At 42.2% G+C, this 24,402-nt stretch overlaps 1 protein-coding gene across 2 annotated transcripts in view; it reads right to left on the bottom strand.

Moving 5' to 3' along the window:
- Window positions 1-24,402, bottom strand: part of FOXP1 (forkhead box P1) — a 578,496-nt gene that overhangs the window by 314,420 nt on the left and 239,674 nt on the right. For both annotated transcript variants that reach the window (XM_080822733.1, XM_080822734.1), the window contains one exon: window positions 5,547-5,607. The gene's annotated coding sequence lies outside the window, so the exon portion shown is untranslated. The remainder of the gene's footprint in view (window positions 1-5,546; window positions 5,608-24,402) is intronic.

The raw sequence follows: 24,402 nt of genomic DNA, 5'->3' as shown, positions 1-24,402 counted from the left end.
ATCTCTTTTCCTAAGATGCTCAAGGTGAGCAACGGGATATCCGTGCCCTTGGCAGATGGAGGAACAAAAACATCACTTTAAAAAGATGAATAAACCATTTGTTATTCGGTTTCGTATTTCTGATGGCTCACGGTGCAAAATGCGGCTAGTTGATAATCGCAGCAAAGATCGCCTTTACGACGAACTGCGCCTTCGTGTACATTTCAACAAGTGACTTCTGCTTGAAAACGAACTCTATTGAGCATATTTCTCTGGAAATCAATATTTAAAATTTTTTTTTCTTTGAAACTAACATTCAAGAGAAACAGCCCTTGTTTACAGAGTAACTTAGTTTAGCATTATGGTTAACAATGTTTAAAAACAGCTAACTTAAGATGCAAACATTTAAATTTTGAAGTTTAACTGTTGGGAGGCCAAGTCAGTTCTAGGAAAACACAAACAACATGAGGACAGTCACGTTTCCCCCAATTCCATCCCCTGTAAGAATATTTCAGGTCACCCTTTTGTTGGGTTTAGGAGTAAGAACTCAAAGTTGTACGAGAGTTACAAATTTATTTATGTATTTTTGGATAGTTGCAGATTTAAGTGCTTGGGATGAACCTTGAAAACATGCTAAGTGAAGGACATCACTCACCAAAGGCCACATATTGTAGGATTCCATATGGGAAATGTCCCAAATAGGTCAGTCTATCCAGAAAGAAAGTAGATTAGCCATTGACCGGTGCTGAGTTGAGGCGAGTGACTGCTAACAGTTAAGGGGTCTCTTTCTGGGGTGCTGAAGATGTTCCGACACCAGACTGTGATGATGGTTGCAAACTCTGGGAATATACTCAAAGCCATCAAACGGTATTCTTTAAGTGGGTGAACTGTTTTGTGATATGAATTATAGCTCAGTAAAGCTATTAATAAAATTAACATGTCTGATAATGTTCATAACAACACTGGCATGAAAGATAACAAGAAAATCAAGTTAAGCTAATATAGCTTCCATATAAGGCTAAAATACATAAAATCCCTGATACCCTGGTCTCCCCACTATAGATCACTTTCCCCCAACAACTAGTACTTGCCCTTCCTAACCGTGGTCATCACCATTGTTCATAATCTGGGTCTTCCCCTCTCCAATATAAACTCTACGAGGACAGAGACCATGACCTTCTTATGTAGCGCTATGATCTTAGCAACTAGCACACAATCATCAGTAAATACCTACAGTAGGATTTATGTATGTATGCAGCACACACTTTGGTATGAATCAATCAATCAGTCAGTCAGTGAAATCATCAGATGGGGGGCAATTCAACCAGTCAAGTTGTTGTGTTCCAACTATCCCCTTAAATCTCTTCTCGGATTCTCCCATGTTCCTGGCCACCCTAGTAGACATACTTCCCAGCCGCCGCTGCAGCTTCTAGCAACCAGGTGACCGTAATCTTTCAAATTAAAGATTAATGAATGGGATATGTGCATTTTAATTCATTTGCACCGAAGACAACTGCTTGGCTTGGACTTCACTATGCTTCAACCGTGTAAATAACGACAAAGGCCCAAGGTAGGAGAGCAAAAGAGAGAAAGAACCTGCCCATGTAAGCTAGACTGGTGAGACAGCTCTATAAGAGAGAAGGAGACCTCTATTGTATGTAAGCCTTTGTCTGTTGGGGTCTCTGTGCTGTAATACCAGCCTAGTCTTTACCCGGATTGTTAAACCCAGGCATAGGTATATGGGGAGAAGCAGGGAGCAGGAAGGTTTCCAACGCTTAGATGAAAAACCCAGTGATTCAGTCAGTGTGGTCATCTGGTGGCTCAATAAAGACACTGTTATGTCTACACAACAACGTCCCAATACCACGCAGAACGGATACAAGAAAATGAATTTTATAAAGTGAATCTGAAACTCAAGCAAAAATGTATGTAGGTGCAATGCCAGTGTTGAGGGAAAGCAGAAAGAAAATGATGTATAAGCCTTTATTAAACCACCAAACTAAGGCAGCCATGATAAAATGACATCAGTGTAACTGTGACCTAAACAAGATGTCTTTTTAGGTCTAGTCTTGACATTCTATGTGACCAGGGGTAAGCTACTGATCATCTATGGGACCACCTTTCCCGTTTGTAAAGTGGGGATTATAATCATTGCTACCTGTCTCTCAAGAATGCTGGCACAAACCCATTTTGTAAAGTGTTCTGATCTACTTGGAAAAAAACTGTTATATCGCGACGAAGGAAGATGACCGTTATTTATGACTCTTCAGAACTTCGATTCAAAATTTGAAAAATGGCTTCATCTGTTTTTTTCTGAATTTGCCTGGCCCCTTTATGCACATAAGTAGTTCTTCCCATAGTGACAGCGTAGACATACTTACTTACATCTATGCTATTAATGATTCCGAGATTTCAAAAGTGGCATGACATTTACTGAGAAGCACCCGGCATCTGAAATCAACCTCTTTCTGATGCTGGGGAGATGGTGCTGGTTTCTCCATCATCGCTGGATAACATGATCTTCTCGGCTTTTTGTGTTTTTTTGTTTGCTTTTGAGAGACAGCGTGCCCATGGACACACATACAAGAGAGGGAAGGAGGGGCAGAGGGAGAGAGAGAATCCTAAGTAGACTCTACACTCACTACTGAGCCCATCACAGATCCCACAACCCTGAGATCATGACCTGACCAAAGTCAAGAGTCAGAGTCAAAGTCGAAGTGAAGGGTTAGCCACCCAGACGCTCTACACACTTCTCTTTTTAAGACTTATTCCCTGGGAAGAAACAATAGCTATTCCAGCCATTTTATAGACTTTTTTTTTTAACTTTACATTTTTAATAAACCTTTTTTTCTTTTTTATATATGAATATATATAAATATATAAATAATATATATGAATGAATTATATATTAAAAATGTATAAATATATAAAAAAATAAGGATTAGTTTTTCAAGGGTCTTTGAGCTTGTTAAAAGGTAAAAAAAAATTACATGTGATTTATTACTTAAGTCTCTATATCTTCACTAATTTCTAAAAAAAGAAAAAACCGGGGCACCTGGGTGGCTCAGTGGGTTAAGCCTCTGCCTTCGGCTCAGATCATGATCTCAGGGTCCTGGGATCGAGTCCCGCATGGGGCTCTCTGCTCGGCGGGGAGCCTGCTTCCCCCTCTCTCTCTGCCTGCCTCTCTGTCTACTTGTGCTCTCTGTCTGTCAAATTAATAAGTAAAATCTTAAAAAAAAAAAAGAAAGAAAGAAAAAACCTTGAAATGAGGGTTAAATAGGATGGAATTGATATTATAGAAGAAAAAAAATAAATAACCCAATGTTAATTGGGGGTAGGAAAATGAGGTTGATTTTAAAAGATCTCAATCACAAAAAGCTGGAGTGGAAAATAATTATACAGAGATTGAACAAAAAAACTCTTACTCCGAGCTTCCTAGCAGTCAAGTTTAAAAGATAAATTATATGAATTTGTTACTCAGCTTCCTTTGTGTCACGACAGTAGCCAACAGAAGGACAAAATTTTTCACTGTTCCTGAACTTTGACAAGGAGTTCCTCATTTGCAGCATATCATATAATACACCGTGTCCTTGACATTAATTATAAAGAAAGAATTCTCTCTCCATGGACTGCCTCTCTTAGTCAACACTAATGAAAATTTCCTGGAACTTTTTTTTCCCCCCAAACTTGCCCCTGTCTCATGATATTTTAAACTTTCAACAGTATCACAGAATTGGAAACATATCACATCACACACATTCAAGTGTGCCCATTTTCAGGTCATGGGTGTTAGCATAGGCATTATAAAGACATCAAGTCAGAAGAAAAATAATTCATGCTTACAGGTGACTCCAAAGAAAACAATGAAAAGTGCTCAGGATGCCCTTATCTGAAGCTGTCGGGGTAACACAACTCTCAAGGTGAATATTTCATCTTTTCAACCACGCTTTCAGCTTTGTTTAATCACAGTTTTGGGCTCTGCCAGAAATCTTTGCTAGTTAATGGCACAAGATGAGTTAAACACCTGGCACAGCTTTGCATGAGGAACGTCCTGGACTGAGATATCGCAGGGCTCACGGAGACCAGGAGACACAAGGTACAGCCGAGCTGAGCTGCTGTGGTAGTGATGGAATGGCCCACAAAACAGAAGATGTATCTTGCATGGCCCCTCACAGAAGAAGTTTGCAGATCCCCGAAGTTAATTAAGCCTTCCTTCTCAAGACTGGACAACTGAGACTCAGAAAGGGAAGTGCTTGGACTTGATAACCCCCAATACCAGTTGGGATCTACCCCTTTCCATGCTGCCTCGTATAAATGAGACTGTCTTCCACAGTGAGCAAGCAGGAGCTTCCCACAAAGGGTTTATTTAAACAACAATGATGGTGAAACGCAGCAAGTGGGCTTTTTTTGCCTCCAATCAAATGTGCCAGAATGCAACACGAACCATGAATCCATACCTTTAAAAGGCATTCTAGAGTCCCAGAATGCTAAGGTTAAAAACAAAAGTGATCTAAGAATCTTCACATTATAAAGGTTAAAAAAAAAAAAAAAAACCCAAAAACAAAAACCCAAAACGTGTGTAGCTAAAGAGTAGGAAATCTCTGTCTTACCAATTCATAAACTCAATTTAGTCATATCTGGGTGGAGACCCGGTGCAACCAGGGCAGCAAGGAACCTGTCTTACAACAGACACAAATCCACTAACACAAACGGAGCTGTTACTGGCCTAAATTCAAGCATCAAATGAAGATGCTCCTTGACAAACCTCAGCCATGAAAATGACCGGCAAGATTAACTTGTGGCAGATGACCACGGCCTCACCAGAGAGAGACCTCTGGAAATCAAGAAAATACGGAGCACCCGTAAGCATTTTAAATGTGTTTTTTTGTTCCCCCTCCCCAAAGTGAGTTTGAGGAAATTTAATTTCGCTTTAATTCATCAAGTTACATTAGTCTCTCTGCAAACTTCTAATTTTAAAATCAAATACTCATTTGATTTTCAAGCAAGGTCAAGAGAACAAGACAGCCTAGCGCTGACATCACAGGGATGTGCCCCATGCCGCTGAGCAGTTGCATCAGCGCTCTGGGTTGCTATGGCGCTTGACTATTAATTTCTGAAAGAAGGTGATTATAAAGCCGCCAGATGAACATCAATTGGATGACACCACTTCGGCACAAAACACCGACAGGTGCTACTCGTGGTTGCAGCAAGTTCACTTTTATGAATCACCGCTTTTGTGATGTGCATATTCCTTTCTAACTTTAAGCCCACCAAGACAACCACCAAATAAATAAATAAATAAATAAAAGTTCAGCTTCAACAAAGAGGAGAAAGCTTGAAAACATTTGGGGGCGGGGGGCAGGAAGGGTCACTCTGTGGACCATTTCTTAAGGGCAGTCTTTTCTTGAAAGATCTCCCCCAAAGATGCTACGGCATGCGGACTTATGCACAAATGCATACACGTATTTTTGGCAGCTACAGAGATCGGAGAAGAGTTGAACTGAGATATACCTAGAAGGAGGGAGATATGGGCCAAGATATAATCCCACTAATCGTATTGCATTTACCTTTTTTGGCTTCTGGAAAGCAATCTTCAGGTATAGTCACCTCAAAAGGTCACTTCTTACCCTGAAAACAAAAGAGAACGTCAAAATCTGAATGTCAAGAGACAGCACGAACCACCTATTTGCCTGGGACAGAAGCAAGAGCAACAGAAGGACTGGGTGACGCCGCGCGGCAAATGACTTTTCGGAGTTCATAAAAACAAGTCCCAAGACCAGTGATCTGGAGCACAGGCCCGTGAGCTCCTCAAGACAACAAAAACAACGTGGGTGGAGAAAGTCAAGGTGAAACATTTCGAATTTTGCAAGTGAACTTTTCCTCATCTTGTCATCTATCAATTTATTTTCTGGTGCAATAATACGTGACTCATAGGCCTTTGTTTTTGGAAACCAGTCTGCTCCTTGAACGTGTCTATTTGGTTAACATCCACAACATCTCTGATTTCATTAACACATGGGCTTGTCTCCCCCCCACCCCCACCCCCAAGAGGAGAGTGAGTTCTTACAGATAAGATGCTTAGGCTACCCTGGAACCTTTAAAAATGAACACGAGCACCAGGATCTTCAAGTTTGGGGAGGGCTGGGGGGTTAATCGGTTGGTGAAAGCTGTTCACACTGTGTTTTCCACTTAGCATTTATCTACCAGATCTACCAAGTTAAATAAAAATGGTTTGTGTCAGATGAAATAAACAATTGAAACCGAGCTCCCTAAAACACAAAGAAAGCCTGGAACATGTTTTATCCCACATCTACTCCTGCATCTGCATACTCTCTTATGCAAAACAGTGTGTAATCCTCTAAGAAACATTACAAGCTGCCTCTTTCTGCCCATGTAACTGGGATCAACATATGGCACAAGTGAAAAGAAAAACATTTGTTTATTAATTTAGAGCGAGTTACCGACAGGGTACAGGACTCACTCCACATCAGCTGACCAAATGCTCATGTAATTTTTTTGCAAGATGCTAAGATCGTATCATCGTTTTACTAAAATGTTAATATCCTTTTGCTCACTCTTCAGAACAATATGTAATGAAGTGGTTTTAATTTTATACAGAATATATCCCTGCTTATCCCTCTGCTGTCAGCCCTGAATGTGGAAAGGCAAACATTATTGAGAAGAGTTAAATCTTATTTCACAAGGGCTAAAATCTGAAAGTGGCACTTTGGTGAGTACTATCTTTGAGGAATTGATCTGAGGCCAATTTATGACATTTCCACAAGCAAGTATATGCAGATTCTTGCCATAAAGATTGGAAAAAAAATGCAGGCTCTGAGTGAAATCATAATTTTCATGTTTACTGTAAGAGGAAATTGGAGGTTTTCACCATAAATGTTCACCATTTGGGTGGGGGAAAACCCTAGCTCTGGGACTTAAAATTACTATTTTGCAACCTGCCCCAAACCTTTTTGTTTTTACACAAAACAATTCAAATTGAAAATGAAAATTCTGAGACACACTGCTGATGTGTGTCCCCAGGATTGGTTTCTCCACTGGTGAGAACTCTGTCACAGGACAAACGGTGCTAAGAAAACAGGGAGCAATGATGTTGGGGTCCTCAGGGTAATGGGGGAGATCTGCAAAGCAGCCCCACTCCTCCCAAGTAAGAGGAGCTCATTAGATACAAGGCACAGCGATAATCTCATACGCGAGAAATTTCCATCTTACCACGTGTACAATCTTAAATGGAAAGGAAGTGAACTCTGGCAGATCCTACTGAATTCAAGGCAAGAATGGCCATTCTCCTTCCTTTTTACTTGACATACTCTCCAATGGGCGTGCTCTAAACTAATGTTCGTGTTCATCCACTGAGTTACATTTATTTTTGCATGTTTGGCAGTCAGATTTATAGTATTAGACCTTGCGGTGCAGATGAGATTGCTATCATATAGGTCTGGCAAAACAACTGGACCTTCTTAAAATTTAATTAAAAAAAAAAATCCTGCTGAAAATGCGTACTTTGAATAAAGTTATCTTGAGCCCTGTATTCAAACCTATAGAAGGATTTCAGGGAAGAGTGGGGCCTACTTCTCTCCACACCTGTCTACACAGTACAGTGTGTAAGTGAACAGAACAAAAATGTATGCTGACTTACCCTCACAGATTTTACAAGTATAATTTTCCCCTAGGGAAACTAAATTATACAACTGACCCTCCAACTTATAATTACTCAAGCAATACAAAATCGGCTACATTTAATTTTTACTTATACAAAAAGAAAGAAAAGAAAGAAAGAAAACTGGCAGTGGGATACAAATCATGTTTTCCTCTATTGTGATGTTCCATAAATTTTAATGCATATGCACATTTGACCAGTCATTAATTTATTTCTGTTGATTTTAGTTTTTAGTATACATTAGCCAAGTAATCTAAAAGATATTTTTCTAGCTTTGCAGAGAAAAGATTAATAGTTCAACAGCTGTTTGCCATCATGCTAAATTAAATGAAATGTGTCAATATAACAGACAAGAAAATTAGGGAGTAGTACTGGGGCCTGAGTCTGCATCATGACGAGCCTGGAAGAATCAGAAATCAACAACTAGCAGAACAACCTGCATTTCATTTTTTTTCCAAAATGTAAAACTTCCGTTTCCAGAGTGGTTTGCTATTTTTTTTTAAACAATCACTTTTACTTATCAAATATAACAGCCAGTTACCTAAATGCTTACTCACCCCACAGCATCAAAACTAAAATTAAATGGTTATGTAAAGCTTTTTAATATAAAAAAAAAAAAATACTCCCCTCCAGCCCACGCATCTTCTTTTAAAATGCTGTTACCATCTGAAGTGCATTGTCTTTTTCTCTCTTTCTGAAGTTTCCCATTGGTTTTAGGTTTTAAAAGTGAGCCAGGAATATGGTAAATAAAAATGACTTATTTTCCTTTGTGTCATTCTCTGTACAATTAGGATCCCGTGAACACTGGAACTGTTCCTGGTGTGGCCGCCTCACTATTGTCTGCAAGAGTGTTGTCCACCGGAATCTACGCGTTGACCATACAGACCTTGAGCAAGGCACCAATCTTCAGCAGCAACCCATTCATTAGAAAACTCAAGGTACCCTCCTCTTCCTCTACCCCTTCCCACGTGCCACCCCTTAAGAACTCCCCACTGTCTGTGGACCTCTTAGGTTAGACAGTGCTTCAAAGTCACACTTCATAGGGTGTATTTTGCCCCCCAATTTCATCAATGCGATAAATAATACATCAATGCCAGCTGGCATGGAGCCAAGCTGCAGATAAACATGGAAGCTGGACTTCATTTCACAAGACTGAAAATGAACAATATACACTCGACTTTTCCCACTAAGAGGATGTCCCCCCTTTCTTAAATGGCAGCTGAAGGAAACGATGTGCATCAGGATTTCTGCATTAGGTTTCATTTTGCATGATCATACAAAAGGGACGGGGAAAGACCACCCGTGTTTTCCATTCTTAACCTTTAGTCCACCAAATGAGGCCTGAGAAGATACTGGGCACCAGTGTCCCCGGCGATGCAAGGACGTCAGAACCAGCTCCTGGCCCACAAGGAAGGTGGCGATTTAATATTTTGTACCTGGTTAGAGAAGACCTTCTCTGAAAGCCCAGGAACATAGCTCAAGCTTCTCGTACCCCAAATACTCCAATCAAAGGACATGTACTTCATCTAAGAAAACAGAAGGTCTAAATGGACCAATTTCCAAGAGACGCCTGTCTCTTTAACTAGAGACTCCTAACTCATGTGGATTTTCGTGTCGTTTTTCAAAGATTTCTTAGGAAAACAGGAGCATATCAACACAAATTTGCCTAGCTGAAAAATGATAGTACAGGGGTCACTTCGTTTTCTGCATTCGAGACAAGGAAATCCACTCAAAAATCAACCGCAGAGAGTTTTTTCTCTGCTCTAATAACTTCAATATTGAGTCAGGCTTACAGAAAGAAAAAGCAAAGAGGGCAGGAAGGAAGAGAGAAAAAGAAGTAAGAGGGAAAAAAAACTGGGAGCGCAAAAGAGGGGAAAGAGGAAAAGAAGGAAGGGACGTGGAGAGGAAAAGGCACAGCTGTACAGTTCAGGCCTTTGGGACACCAGCCAGGCTCACTGGTTCACAGTCACTACATTTCTGTTACTTCTGTCTACCAAATAAACCCACCGTCATTCCCCAAAGTCCCCTCCTGTGGCTGCGAGGCACATTTTGCTTCCTTTCTCCTCCCCCTCTGGGACTCTCACCAAATCGTGGCACCTAACTTTGGGGTCCACAAAGTTAGTTTTTCCTAAGAAAAACCGAAAATACTAGAAGATAAGCCACAGGGCACAGACAACCCGAGGCGAGGCGAGGCATGCCCCAGGGAAGGGGGGGTGACTGCTGCAGGCCGGCAGCCCCCTCCCCGCCCCCACCCCCAGCAGTTCCACACCGGTCCATCTCCTCTGGAGAAACTCCTCTCGCTTACCTTACAGAAAAGTAAAACCCTGGTCATGGTCATGTGAAAATATTTTATAGGTATCCTTTAACAGCCTTTAAATGTTGAAACCTAAAAACAATATTTGCTGTTTTCTCTTTGAAGCTCTAACAAAGCCTTTGTTTTAGATTTACCTTTAGTGTGCAATAAGAGTTAATAATCAAATCCATCCCAACCCCCACAAATGTTAAACAAAAAGATAAAAGAAATGCAAATAGCTATTGTCATGGAAAGTTAAAGTACCTGTCTGTATTTTTAAGTGAAAACTATTATCTCTATCAATCAAAATTTAAGAATACAATAGCGCTAATCACAGAAGGTGCTCTGACGGAGTTACTTTTACTCATAAAAAAAAAGTATTTTTCCCCTTAAAAACCGAGTATAAAAGTCATATACTTACAATTAGATAAGGTATTTGTAATTTTATTATTAAAAACCTACAGCAGCCTCACTGTTAATAAATGCTTCTAAGTCTCTAGACTGATTTGTACCCAAGAAGACCCAACTCCCTACATATTTTAATAAGGTTGATGAAATTTTATTTAAATTCTCACAGTTTCCAACCTGCGGGGGAACAGCACACTCTTCTGTTGAAAAGAGTTACTCAAGCAGAGGCAACAGTTAACTGGTAATGCAAACTCCTTCTTTTAGACCCTGGACACAATTCCTAGTCCCTGAAATATCTTTACATAGGACATATCTTCCTTGGGTGGCTCGTCCCTTCTTTGCTGTGGCAATTCATTTTTGAAATTATAATACTGTAAAATAAAGCCGAATTCTACCATCATAGCCCAGAATGATCTAAGTGCACAGTACATCAATTTCTCTGAGTCTTTTTTTTTTTAATCCACTTTTTAAAAAGACTGGATTAGACCCTGAATATGGTGCTTTCTAAAGACAGTACGGGAACAAAAAATAGCAAGACCCCAGATAGTAAAACAAACAGCTCAAGATTAAAATTCCTAGAGCAAACAGTTAAGCCAGGATGCCATTATGCAGGCTGAGCCTGGATGGATGTCTCCTCCACCGTGGGGCCAAGAGGCTGTCATCCCCCCCCCCCACCCCACCACCAGCAAGATCAGATTTCCTTCCCTCCCGACCGCCTCTCTCAGCATCATGGCCAACCTCTCTAGTGTGCTATTAATATCAATGAAGAGACGATTCGATTTCCACTAAAGAAAACCCTTCCTATTCCGGCACAGACCTTCGGGGAGGACCCTGGCCCGGGTATAGACAATACCGCAGCAGAGTTTCACCGCTTTCTTACAGTTCGGTCTTACACACTGTTTGAAGGCTTTTAGCAAACAATGGCAGCATTATCTCCAGGATAGTTACAAAACAGGATTTGTTAGGACAAAGAATAATAAAGCTGTTCCTCTCTCTCTCTCTCCTTCTCCCCCCCACCCACACCCCCACTCCCCGCCCCAGTTCCAAGAGGCAGAGTCTCTCTCTGCCAGTCCAAAAATTCAGCCCCGGTTCCTAAGAGACACCTGTACTCGTCTATTTCAAGGCAGCCAGCAACTGGGAACGGCCCAGGAACCAGGACCCAGGTCGCTGTCGCTGGCGGGAGGCGCCCAGAAGAGCAGGAAAGTAGCCTCTCAACATTTGTAAAATGAAACAAAGTATCAGCCTTGGCTTCGCACACACTTACCCGCTCATGGTGAGGAAGGAAAGCTTTGGGGCCGGAGAGGCAATTTTCACACAACGGAAGAAAGTTGAGAGTTTGGAAGGGAGAAACTACAGGGGCTTGGAAGCCTGCGGGCTCGCAGGGCTCCCAGGCTGGCGGCAGTGTGAGGAAGGACTGAAGGTATGTGGGCTAAACACAACAAAAGCCACTGCCTTACTCTAGATTAAATATGCAGGAAGAGGCCCCTTTGCATAAACACAAACACTCAGCAAATGAATAACTCGCTCAATCAGACGCCTGCTGTGCCTTCTACCTGTCCTCTCCCTGACAGGAGACCCCGCCGGTTGCAGGGCACAAGCACTAAACAGGAGACAGTTAAATGCTATGTTGCTATAATAACAATTAAAATGAATTGCATTCATTAGTAATTAAGAACTCACTCCTGGAGTGTGTGTGTGGGGGGGGGATAAACGGGGAAGCGAATATAGTGCCATTGTTTTATCTCTAGCTACTCCGAAAATAAGTTGGCATAAGACCCATCACTGGAGATTTACCTTAGCTTGCATTTAAATCTCTAACATTCAATGAGAGTTGTCAACAATCATATTTTTCAGCCACAATACACCTTTTGTTTTTGTGCTTTGCCACACTATAAACCGTTCCTTGGGACCTGTACCTGTGAAGGGTCTATTTTATCTATGTACAAAAATTGACACATATAAAATATACACACACCCATACATACCCATGTGCGTGCATATACACATGTACACATAGGCACACATGTAACACTGACACGTATTTACTTAAAGGAGGTAAACAAACAAAAAAACCCATGCCACTTTGCACTCTTTAGTTCACTAATGATTTAAGGAACATAATTTGAGTCTTCCAAAAATACATCCCAAATGCCTGCCTTTCAAATGTCATCAATCCATGCCCACTCATTTAAAAACATTACCCATATATTAGAAAGGATGCTTTTAACTGAGTGGCCTCAACCACTTATAATTTCAATTAAATAACATAATTACAGTCAACAATTTTCTCCATTTCGGCAGAGAATATGCCATACCTCAACATAATTTGTCCTTAGAGCCAAGGAATTTAAGCAAAAGGAAAAACATGCAGGCCCTAGGAATTCACTACTGCCTTTCCTCAGCCTAGGGAGTCAACGCACTCACCTCTACCCTCCTACTGTATGTTCCAGCTACATGTTGGTCTTAGTAACTTAATTATTTTTTAATAACTTTTGAAGAATTAAATGATTTCGATCGAAACATAAGTAAGATTATGTTCCCCTACTTCCTTCTAATGCCACCGAGTACTATGGGGGCAAATCCAGCACTGCTATGCTATGGGATGTGTCTACGTTATTACTTGGACCAAAAAGGGTAGGTCACAGATCCTTCCCAGCCTCAGAGAATGTACTGCAATTAGGCTAGCCAAGGGAAATAAGGCAGCTTTCTATTTCAAAAGCCAAGTTCTATTTTATTAACACAACACTGCTCTCGGGCTATATCATTCTACTGCAAAAGCAGATGAATATTATTGAAAAGGTTTTTTTTAAAAATTATGAACAAGCAGAAGAAGCCCATCTCAAACATATATTATGACATAACTTGGAAAAAATACTTAAAAATTTTTAAACTTTCGCACCCCCACCCCCCAGAAGAAAACACAGGATCTACCTAAGAGGGGTTCCCAAAGAAACTAAAGATGCCTCTTCTGTTCACTATTTTGTCTTGAAATGACCTTCCAAATAAGGTGTTAGACAACCTCCTTCCACAGACGATAGTGATCTAACCTTGATGCAAATAAACCATAGAACAAAATTTAATCAGTATATCACTGTGAAAAAGCCTTTGTCCATCCCAATGGAGCTTCTAATGACTGTTTTGGCAGTTCTGGCGGGTAGTTATGCTTCCTAGCTCATCTATATCTCATACTGGTTGAGCCAGCTAATGGAAGTGCTGTTAGTGGAATCCAATATTAATGCTCTCTATCGTGTAAACCTGGATGCAACTGAATATATTATACAATTAGAGGTAGTATCTAATTCCATAGGTATTAGATACTGTACTCGAAATTAATATTTTAATGAGGAAAGTGAAAGAAAGACGATGAGCCAGGTAAGGGATCCATGCATTGTGGCCCAGCTAAGCCTCTTGCGGCAAGAGGGCTGGATCCTGGCGCGAACGGCACAGACACGGGGATTGTGACAAAGATCCGTATGCAAGCTTTAGATGCTGAGTGACACATACTGATGCACAGAGTCAAAGATGTCATCCTCACACAAGCGCCACTGGCTGTAAAGCTTGAGAGAGAAGGAAGGAGGCGAAAATGGGGGCGGGGGGAGTTGCAGCGAGACCTCCAGAAAATAAACAGGGTGTACAGTTTCAAAGGCTGCAGACACAGACATTTCATTGTTCAAGCCAATTATCAGTGGAAAATAATAACAACAGATGGATTCAGAGTCACTGACTTTTCATATGCACTTCATCTCAGCGGAACAGATGATGAAACGCGAGAGCTATCTCAAAAAGGCAAAACATCTTTCAGTAAAAGAACTCTACAGTCCAGATGGGGACCTTCTAAGGCTGCTGATTATCTTCTTATAATGTTGTAAGATAGACTTACTAAAACATTTCAGGAACTGATCAGATATGATGCGTACAATGGCCTCATTATTGGGAGGAGTTGCTTCAGACTTGTGACTAAAGCGGGCAGAGATTTCAATAAGGTTAGGACTGTAAGTTTCCTGTTTTCTCATCAGGGGCTGCAGGTTCCAACTAAAACTGGAAATCTGTGCACAACAGAGAATAAACCGGCACCCAAGGAGCTTGTGCTTGTGCTCTTCTCTCATTTGAGCAAAGAAAAAAGAGATAATAAACTGGGACTGCGAAAAGGGCATTAAATTATTCTGAACCATTTTATCACAACGGGGAGGGGGGCTCCAAAGCAACTCCTTATTAAAAGCATTCAGTGATGGGGTGCCTGGGTGGCTCAGTTGGTTGAGCGTCTGCCTTTGGCTGAGGTCATGATCCCAGGGTCCTGAGATAGAGCCCTGTTCAGCGGGGAGCCTGCTTCTGCCTGCCATTCTGCCTGCTTGTGCGTGCGCTCGCTCTCTCTCTCTCTCTCTATATATATATATCTGTCAAATAAATACATAAAATTGTAAAAAAAAATTTCATTCTTAAAAAAAAAAGCATTAGTGATAAAGTATCATTGCTTACAGGCAGTTAGAACATCTTAACTATCCCTTGCCACCAGTGATCGCAAAATGTAATTTGCTTTTAGTAGGAAATAAATATACATTTCAACGGTGGTGTGATAAACAGTTGTACTAAATGCTAACCAAACACCCAGGCTAAAGCCGTGGACTTATCCCAAAGCATTCTCACTTCACTTAAAGTCAGTCTGGCTGATAAGACACAACAGGTAAACCACAACCCGAGAAGCTGCTATAGAAGTAATAGAAAAAGTTAAAATTTCTAATCAGGTAAGACTCATTACTACTGAAGAAACAGCATATCTATTTTGTCTCCATCCGCCCATTCATCGTTAATTCCACATTTATAATTCTGCAAAAATCTTTCTCTGAATCGACATGTCATTTGAAATCAGTGTGCTATAGAGAAAAAGAAAAGCTGCTCCTCCCACTGTTTACTAACACACTTATCATTTAAAAAATATTTTTATGAGCACACTGTTGACTTCACAAGTCTAGAATGTAAGTTAAAAAAATTTTTTTTAAGTGCAAGGCTTTTCTTTCAAACTACTCTGACAAAAAAGTAAATTCATAGCAGAACATACAAGCACGAAGAAAATATCGCCAAGGGCAAAATTCTGCAACTGCTTTAAGAAGCAAACAAGAACACAAAAGATGTGTAATACAACCATCTGGCTCTCCTCGTACTATATCAATGCCTCAACTTTATCCCCCACCCCCTTAGCCAGCCCACACCAATGCCACAAAACCAAATGGCTTCACTTATGTTTCCTGCACGGCAAATTTACACAATGCACTGAGAAAGCAAAAGTTGATTTTCACACATAAACTAGCATCTTGAAATTTTCCCCCACTTCAACTATTTCGTTGAAACTCACTGTGATGAAGATGTCCCCACAGGTAAAAAAATATGCTTAGCCTCAAGAGAAGCCCCCTTGCAAGCTTTCATCTCTACCCTCTTGTGTTTTCTGTTATAATCAGATACTAGATGTGGATATCTGAAAGATGAATTCTGAAATTATTCCCAGTAAACCTTTCCTCTTTTTTTTTGTTCTTTTGGCTCTAAATGGTGGGTTGTTTCCCTTACTTATTATTTGAAAGAACCTCACTCATTTTTTTATCACCACCCTTGAAAGTCAGCATGCTGACTAAAAATCGTCCTCATCTGGCTCATTCTACAAACATTAACTGAGCAACTATTGTGGGATCAGAAGCTTGCTGGACAACGGATGACCGAAACCATTATTTTCCCAAAGAAGAGCAGAGCCTGCCTAGTACATGAAACCAGAAACTTTGGTATATCTATCTATCTACAGATAGATAGATAAATCTTCTACACATAGGTAAGGCTAAAGCATTTTATTTACTTATGTACTGTAGGTTTGGGAAGGTGGATATTTGAAAAGTTACGGCACACTGCTTTCAAAGGTGGGAACTAAGACTTTTAATGGAAATCTCTGGGGAAAATCAACATAGGCCATCATAAATGGGTCTCACAAAGGGGCAACAATCAAAAAGTAATAACTGGGAAAGAGAGGTTCTTGTGGGCCAACTCTCGGCTTTTTTGCAGGGGCATGTTGGAGGCAGGTGGTCCGTATCAGGCAAGCTTTCTTGGTTGGAATCAAGGCGTGCACGTGGGGGGCCATGTCTGGTTTATTTCTGTTCTCTTGCTGACGTTGGTTTTGTACCTCCCCTGCCTCCCTCTCCATGCTCCAGGATAAGAAAGCCGTGCCTAGTTTCTCAGGGAGCTGATTTTCGATTGCCTTCTGGGTGTTTCTGCCCCAGACCACAGAGGCTCCTGGTCTGGACAGCAGTGGTAATCTTAGGACACACACAGCGGATCTAGCCACCGGGCAAGGGATTCCACTAATTGTTTAAGCCTGCTCTAGGGTCTGGCCACCAGTTGGCAGACGCAGCTCATGGCTGTCTACCAGACCTAGGTTAACACAGCTGGAGCCAGATGACAAGCTCTCAAAGAGAGTCTTCCCATGGCCACATCTGGCTCCTGGCGGCTCCAGTCTGCAGCTAAACGGATTTCGTTTGGTTTTTCTGGGAAAGTTTCGGCAATGGATAAAACCAGTCATGTTAATCTTGACTGTGGGCACTTCAGTGTGGGGCAAACTATCAGAATATAAACTCCATGAAGGCAAGCACTTCATCTGTCCTGCACGCTGTATGTCAGTTCTAGATAGTGACTGCATACAGGGGCTGGTCAATAAATGCATATGGAATGAATGACACTAACCAGTATGGTTATCTCATTCCGGCTCCTCTATTCCTATTGTTTATGCACCACGGCTTACACCTGGGTATATACAGAAGAGACCACCCCTCCCCCCACAGCAGTGGCTCCCTAGTTAAATGCTGTGGGCTTTGTCGTGGGCAGGCATGGAGAAAGGCACATGAGAATGAACCCACTCACATAACCCGTCAGGAGGGGAAACCTCCCAAGAACCCTTCCCTGAAAATAACAGCCTCCTGTCTTATACCCATGCCCCCGCTTTACTGGGCCGTAGACTACACAACTTGGCAGCTGTGTGCCCACAGTGCTTGCGAGTGACTCGAAAGGAGAGATTTAACTTTTGACCACCAGAAAAATGCCAGATAATGAGGCAACATTTCCTGGCACCTTTTCATCCCATTTCCTTTCCCATGCCTCTCTTGCTGAATTCTCTGATATTGGCAGATCCCAGTTCCCTTTTCCACTCAACTCTGACCCATCGCGCGGCTTTTCCACACCTCGTCACCTCTCCGGGTCCCACTGGAAACACAGTGGCAAGCGCCAATGTGATTTAGAGCCAGGTGGGACCCGCCCTCCTGGCTCCTTGGCTAGGAGGGTTTGTCCTACCAAGAGGATGCTATGTTAATAATGCTGATGCTGGTGGGGGAGGGGGGCTTTAATCCTTAGGACAATACAGTTCCACTGAATGCCCCCCCCCCAGAACTTGACAGAGGACCAGAGACATTTGGCAGAAGCCTGGCATGGCTGTTCACATATGATGCTGCTTCCCCAATACAGCAAGTTAACGTTCCTAAAACAAGAATGGCTGAAACGGGCAGATGACTTTGACAAGCTCAGCATATGGTCTTCAATGAAGCAAAGCTACTCAGAAGTGCACTAGATGAAGCTTTTGCCTGAACTCGCTCCCTTTTCCATCATGTAAAGCAGCAGGGGTGGGGGTGGGGGTGAGTCCTTTCAGCCAAGTGTTTTAAGTTTCTGAGAGGGGCACTGTGTCCACTACGGAGAACTGGGGCTTCCAGTTCCCCTCGGAAGGAGCCGTGTACCTCCTAAGGGGTGGACCAGGAAGACCCACCCTTAAAAATTCCTCTCCTCCTTTGTTCCTATTTTCTGGAATTACTTTAAAAATGGGAGAACGGCGTTCCAGAACTCCACAATCACAATGAAAATTTAAGATAATCAAGGGAGAAGCGGGACAACGGGATTAATTAATTAATTAATACTAACTACTATATAATATCCGACTGCACAGTCTAGTCCAACCTGGCTAGTTCAGTCCTCAGAGCGAACTGAGCTCTGCCGCTTACTGGTCTCGTGATCTCAGGCAAGTTACTCAAGTTCTCTGTCCCTCAGTGTCCTCCTCCATAAAACGGGCTTAATTATAGTGCATAATGTGCTTTTGAGGAAGAAATGCATTAATGGGAAAAGTGCTTACACAAGTGACTGGCACACAGCGAGGGCCACAGAAATGATAGCCACTGTTTTCACAAGCAGGGATAATACAACTTATGTAAATCTCAAACTTCCTATGCCTCATTTCTGCCATCTCTACAAGCTGTTAATATGATCTGGTGATCTGCCACGCTCAAAGGTAGAAAAAAGGAGAGAATGTGTATTGGATTAGAAACTCCTTAAAAACACAGTGCTCAAATAAAATCAAAGGACTGATTTTTCCCCCTCCATGCTGGGTAGAGAATCCTAGAGGTAAGACTGGAATTTCGCCTACTTCAGTAGAGGGTTAGTCGTTAGGTATGAAAGAGCCGTAACCTAAGCTCAGAGTCACCTGCTTGTCCCGCCAGTGACCAAAAAGAAATTGGGGGGGACATGTTCAAAGAAGGCAGGAGGAGAAACTGGCCTGGAAGCGAAAGGTATTGAAACACGTTTTCTTGTACTTTTCAAGTCTGTGCATAAAGATTCTGTTACTGATTTAGGATCTTAAACAGTTTGTTTATTTTTTAAATGCCTTTCAGCTCACCTTTAATAACATGTTTCTTTGACTTGGCTGAACTATGCCTCAGAAGAATTACAAGCGGGAATATGGCGGGTGAAAGGTTCAGTGAACTAATCCACACCTGGTCCATGTGAAAAAAAAAAAGAGGGGGGGGCTCATATTTTCCATATAGAAACAAGTCTCTTTATATGAACCAGGCTTCTATTTAATTGGTAAGACGCTTTCCAAATCGTACAATCTTTCATGAGCTTCTTCAGTGGGGTGGGGAAAAGGCCACAGAACCACCACCCAGTCATACTATGGAGATTTATCAGTGACAGTGAGGGGGAAGAGGAGGAGAGGGGAAGAGAGAAAAGCATAATCCAGTCAGAATAGGAAGTAGATTTATTTTACCAGAAATTCCTCAGCCAAGTTTTACCAATGACAAAAGAGGGTCACCCCAAAACGGACATTCAGTGAGACATCTGTATGTCTTTGTGACCAAAAATCAGTTTTCTCCTGCCCCATCTGTGTGACCCAGACTTCGAGGTGGAAAGAATAAGGTTTTGATGGTGAAAAAAATCTCAGGTGAGAGAGAAGAACCAACACATTTCAGAGCGGAAAGTTACCTATGAGGGGGTCTAGTAAAGCCCGTCCTCCTGGGGAGCAGACTCAGGGTGTGACTGAGGCCACACAGGTGGCGCAGAAGGAGCAGGGACAGGAGCCTCCGACTCCCCACAAATAAGGAGAAGCAACAACCAGAGAATGTGGTCACTGGAAACACCCGTCATGCCAAAAGATCATTTGGAGCAGGGTCCTGGGACCAGCAAAGAGACGTGGAAGAGGGTGGAGGGAGTCACAAATGTCCCATAAATGGTGCCAGCCCGCTGCATCTGAAGCTAGAATCCAAACGAGCTAGCTTTCTTCTATGAAGTCATTCACTTCAGGGCTCCAACATCTTGTTTTTTCTTTGGTTTTGTCCCTAAGAAAATTTATTTTCATCATCTCTGGTTTGAAATAAGTGGGGAAAAAAAAGATTATTTCTATACCCCAGTTAAGAAGGAGCAAAGGGAAATGGAAAGGACATGTCACTAGGAGGCAAGAGAGTGTGTTCCTTCTACTCCTGGATCCACTAGCAACTCACCAGGAATTTGGAGAGTCCCTCTGCTTCTCCGGACCTCAGTCCCCTTGCTGAGAGAGGAGCAGTACTCAGGGATAATGACCAACCATGACACCGACACCGTGGTCGCCTGAACAAGCTGTTAAAATACTGAAATACTGGTATACGGGCTAGAAAACAACCTTTACCCCCAAGGCCTCAGCCATGACCAAGCTCCCCAGGATCTTCCAGAGACAGACTTCCATAGTGCCCTGCTCTGATACTATGGCTACTGTCCCTCCCAGAAGACCGGTACCCCTGCTCCATCTGATGTCTTCTTGGATCATTATGCCTGATCGATGTCCTGAGACCTCTTCCAAGGCTGTGATGCAAGGACTCCCAGGGCCAGCCTATACGTGGAAGAAGCCACAACCTGGGGTCCAGCACCAGACAGAAGGGCTCAGACAAGCTGAACAGTGGACCCATGAGAGACCCACCTTTCCTACCACGTGACTTCCCTCACTTGGGGCACCCGGATGTGGGCCTGGTGTCATGAGGCAAAGCAGTGGAATCTTAAGGCAAATTCTTAGGGCTAAATCGGTTTTCAAAAGCTGGAAAGAAATATATCACTGTGAAACTACACTCCGAGTGAAATCCTGAGCTCTGAGGGAAATTACCAACACATGTAATCAAATTATATTTACCATGGAAATTTCTAATAGCTCATACTTTCTACTCTGCTTTTACAACTCTTTAGGAAAAGGAGTATTTCTCTAACCAATGTTCCAAATTTCCACAGCAGAGCTGAGGCAGTATGCATGCTGAAATATATAAGAAAGGAAAAAAAATTCCCATCATTGTTTCCTTCAACCCTCTGTACCTTCCATGCCACCATTACTCACAAGTCACTCAAACAGTTTGCTGGCTGACATGACGCATGCAGTCACTTGATCAGGTGTGGGGTACCACATGGTATGAATAAATACTTATCCACAACCGCATATTAAATGGGAATTCGCAAAGGCGAGCTCCGGAGACAAAGACGTTTCTATATAGAAATATTAACTAAGAATTTAAGTAAATGGCCCCACTGGAAAAAAAAAAAAAAGTTCTGAAGTAGCAATATAAACTATATTTAATAGCAACAAAAAATATTTTCCTTTTGGGAAAGCAATTTGGACTTCTAAAAGTTACTGCCTTTCACGTGACTTTGGTACAGTATGGCTGAATTCTTTCATTTCCTAAAACACAGATGCTAGGCCCCAAAATTCTACTTTGTGAGAGTTAATTTTTTTTTTAAAACTCATCCTCTCCCAAATACAATACAACAAATAAGAAACTGTTTTGGTACCTTCCTCCCCGCCCCATTGTTATTTTCTTCAGCGCATGAGTATCACACGTCCCAAAGAACATATGTTCCCAAGGAAGAAAAAAAAAAAAAAAACCAGGCTCTAGAACTAATACACAATGAAAAATAAATTTAAAGCAGCCTTCTGGTCTGACATAAGAATATAAAAATGATATGAGCAAGAACAGCTTAGTTTACATACTTTTCAGTCACAGCTGCTGCTCTGAAACCACAATACCTTTAAAATGACATTTTAAGGAAACAGATACGGCACGGCTTTAGCCATAGCTAGACACAGCTAACACCGAATTAACAGGGCTTCTCTCTGTATGCCTGTACCTTATGTAACCCCAAGCAATGCCACAGTTAAAGAGAGAAGAGCGATTCAGTTCTAAACAATACAGTGATAAACACAGTGAAGTTACAAATAATTCTCCCAGCAAGACTTTTTTTCTTTTTTCTTTTCCCTTTAAAATCACCAGACTCAGATCATCAAAACAGAGTTTTGAGGAGAGAAAGAACAAATCCCCTCTTCTTGGTTAATATTTAATTGGGTGCTAAAGATTTCTTGGAGAGACCTCTGCACCCCCAGTGACAGGAGCAGAGGAGGCTCCTCCTATCTCTGCAACAGATGCAGGCTCTTCCCTGAATAAACGAAAATAACATACAATTAAATCAGACTATTCAATTAATAAATTACTTCGGTGGACCTTGCAGGCCAAGGCCTACTTAATTACATAATTTAAAAAATATTTGCACATTGCAATCACTGAAATTGGCTTTGAGGTTTCATAATACACACTTAACACATGAGTTAGAGAACAAATTTATTTAATAAATGCAGGCCTAAGTGCTGGAAGGCCATACCACTCAAACTGCAAAATCACTTAGCACATCCTCAGAAAAAGCAAATAAACTTTTCCACTATTTAGACGTAGGCTGCTGCTGAATGTCAGGAGAAGCTGGCCGATTTTCTGCATTTTCTCTGTCATGTGTTGCCTGTAAATCTGACCATTCTAGAGGTCATTAGAAGAGAGCTAATGGGCAAAATGGTTCCAGTTAAAGATAAATTAAAGATAAACTAAGGTGGAAGATGTCAAGAACCCAGTAGTAAAATCCTCTTTAGACTAAAACAAAGAGAAGTCGTTTTACCTTCCCATTTTTCACTCCTTACAAGACCAAAATCCCTCATCAATTAACATGGTTACTGAACGTAGAGATGTGTTCCATTAGAAAAGCACACACAAATTTAGGGGTGAGGAGGACATTCATAAAAAGGATAGAATTACATGGCATCCACAAAAAAGGCAGAAACCTTTCAAAGTGACTGTTTTTCTTATGGTTGGATCAGGGGCCGTGATACTGCCATTAAGTGAAGTTTCTAGAAAACCGTTTGACCCCTTTAGTACCACAACTTGTTCTGCCCTCATGTTTTCAATGGAAACCTTTGTCAAACACATAAACTTCCAATAATCATTGCATGCTTCTTACCCACGATGGCCCTGAGCTTTTCCAGCTGTGTGGGGCTAACTCCTGACACCCAAAGCCACCCGACCCCCTTGACAAACTTGTTACTTGTGTGGGGGTAGGGGGTGGGGGGGGGTCTTCTCCTCACAGACCTCTATCACGTACTATCCAGCCTGCTGTGCTTCCACGCGCCTGCTCTGCTTACCTCCAAAAAGCCTCTAACTTGCTGCTAACTAACCACTAGTGAGAGAGGTATCTAAAGTTGTGTGATTTAAAATTTCTGAGTAAGGTTTAAGCCAAAGATTCTAGTGAGGCCTTGAAATCTCCATTATGAAACAGAACAAGCAACTTCTTCTCTTAGTCCCTGGTCCCCTTCTCTCTCTGCCTTTCCACAAACTTCTGCAAAGAGCCCTCCACTCTTCTGGTCTCCATTTATTCACCTCCCACATCTCCTTCTGTCCCCACTGAGGCACTGAAACCTATTGCCAGGGTCACTCAGTGTTGAGTCTTTTCTGATCTGGTCTGTTGGCTCCATTCGGCAGGGCGGACCCTCTCCCCTTCTCCATACCTCCCATGTGAAGAGTCTCCCCCGTGACTCTGTTCCTCCATTATCCACCAACTTCTTCAGCACCTCCTCTCCTCCTGCATTGTCCTTCCCTCAGGGAATATCACCACCATCCGTCCAGCAAATAAGGCCAAAGACTCTGGAGGCAGTTCTGAGGTCTCCATCACTGTATTTAACAGCCACAGCACTCCCATTCTCTTTTCTTCAACCCAACAGAGAGTCACGAGCCCACATAAGAGAGCCTCCCATGGGCTCCTGCCATTGCCACCTTAAAGCTCCCTCCTGGCCTTTGCACTTGCTCTCCCCAAACCTACCCAGAGGGAAGACTAAGTCATCTTGCAAAATACAAGTAGCAAAGTTTATTCAGTTCCTGGATGGCTTTTCTCAACACATCTTCAGATTTTTGTTACCGGGACACATCCCCAAGTTGATATGGCTGCTTCGTGTCGCCTGCACCCCAGGTGCATACCCCACCCCTACTCAATAAGCTCTTAGCTTCCTAAGGCCCAGAAAGCCAAGTTGAAATGTCCAGAGGTACTCAGAGAATCCTTCTTGATGTTGGCTGCTGCCTGGCCTTCTGGCCGCACCTCCGGCTGCCGCCCAGCTTCCAATCAACCACCAACAAACACCAGTGCGTGCCCTGGACTCTCTCATCCCCAAGCCTACTACCTCCCTCTGCCCCTTCTCTCCTCGGCACTTCTCGCCCGTCCCACATAACTCAGGCATAAATGCCACTTCCTCTAAGAAGAAACGAATCTCTCTTTCGATGTACGCCCCTGTAATTTGTTCCATGTACACACAATGCTTGTCCTAATATAGCAATGATTCCATTTTATTACACTGCTCTGTCTAACCAGTAGTTTCTCCTGGGGACCTGTACACCCATTCTATTAAAGCCACTTAGTATATCTCTTTTCTTCCTCC

Source organism: Martes martes (genome assembly GCF_963455335.1).
Source record: "Martes martes genome assembly, chromosome: 1".
Classification (NCBI taxonomy): domain Eukaryota; kingdom Metazoa; phylum Chordata; class Mammalia; order Carnivora; family Mustelidae; genus Martes; species Martes martes.
Note: the sequence above shows the minus strand (reverse complement) of the source record. Positions and strands in the feature narration are given on the sequence as shown.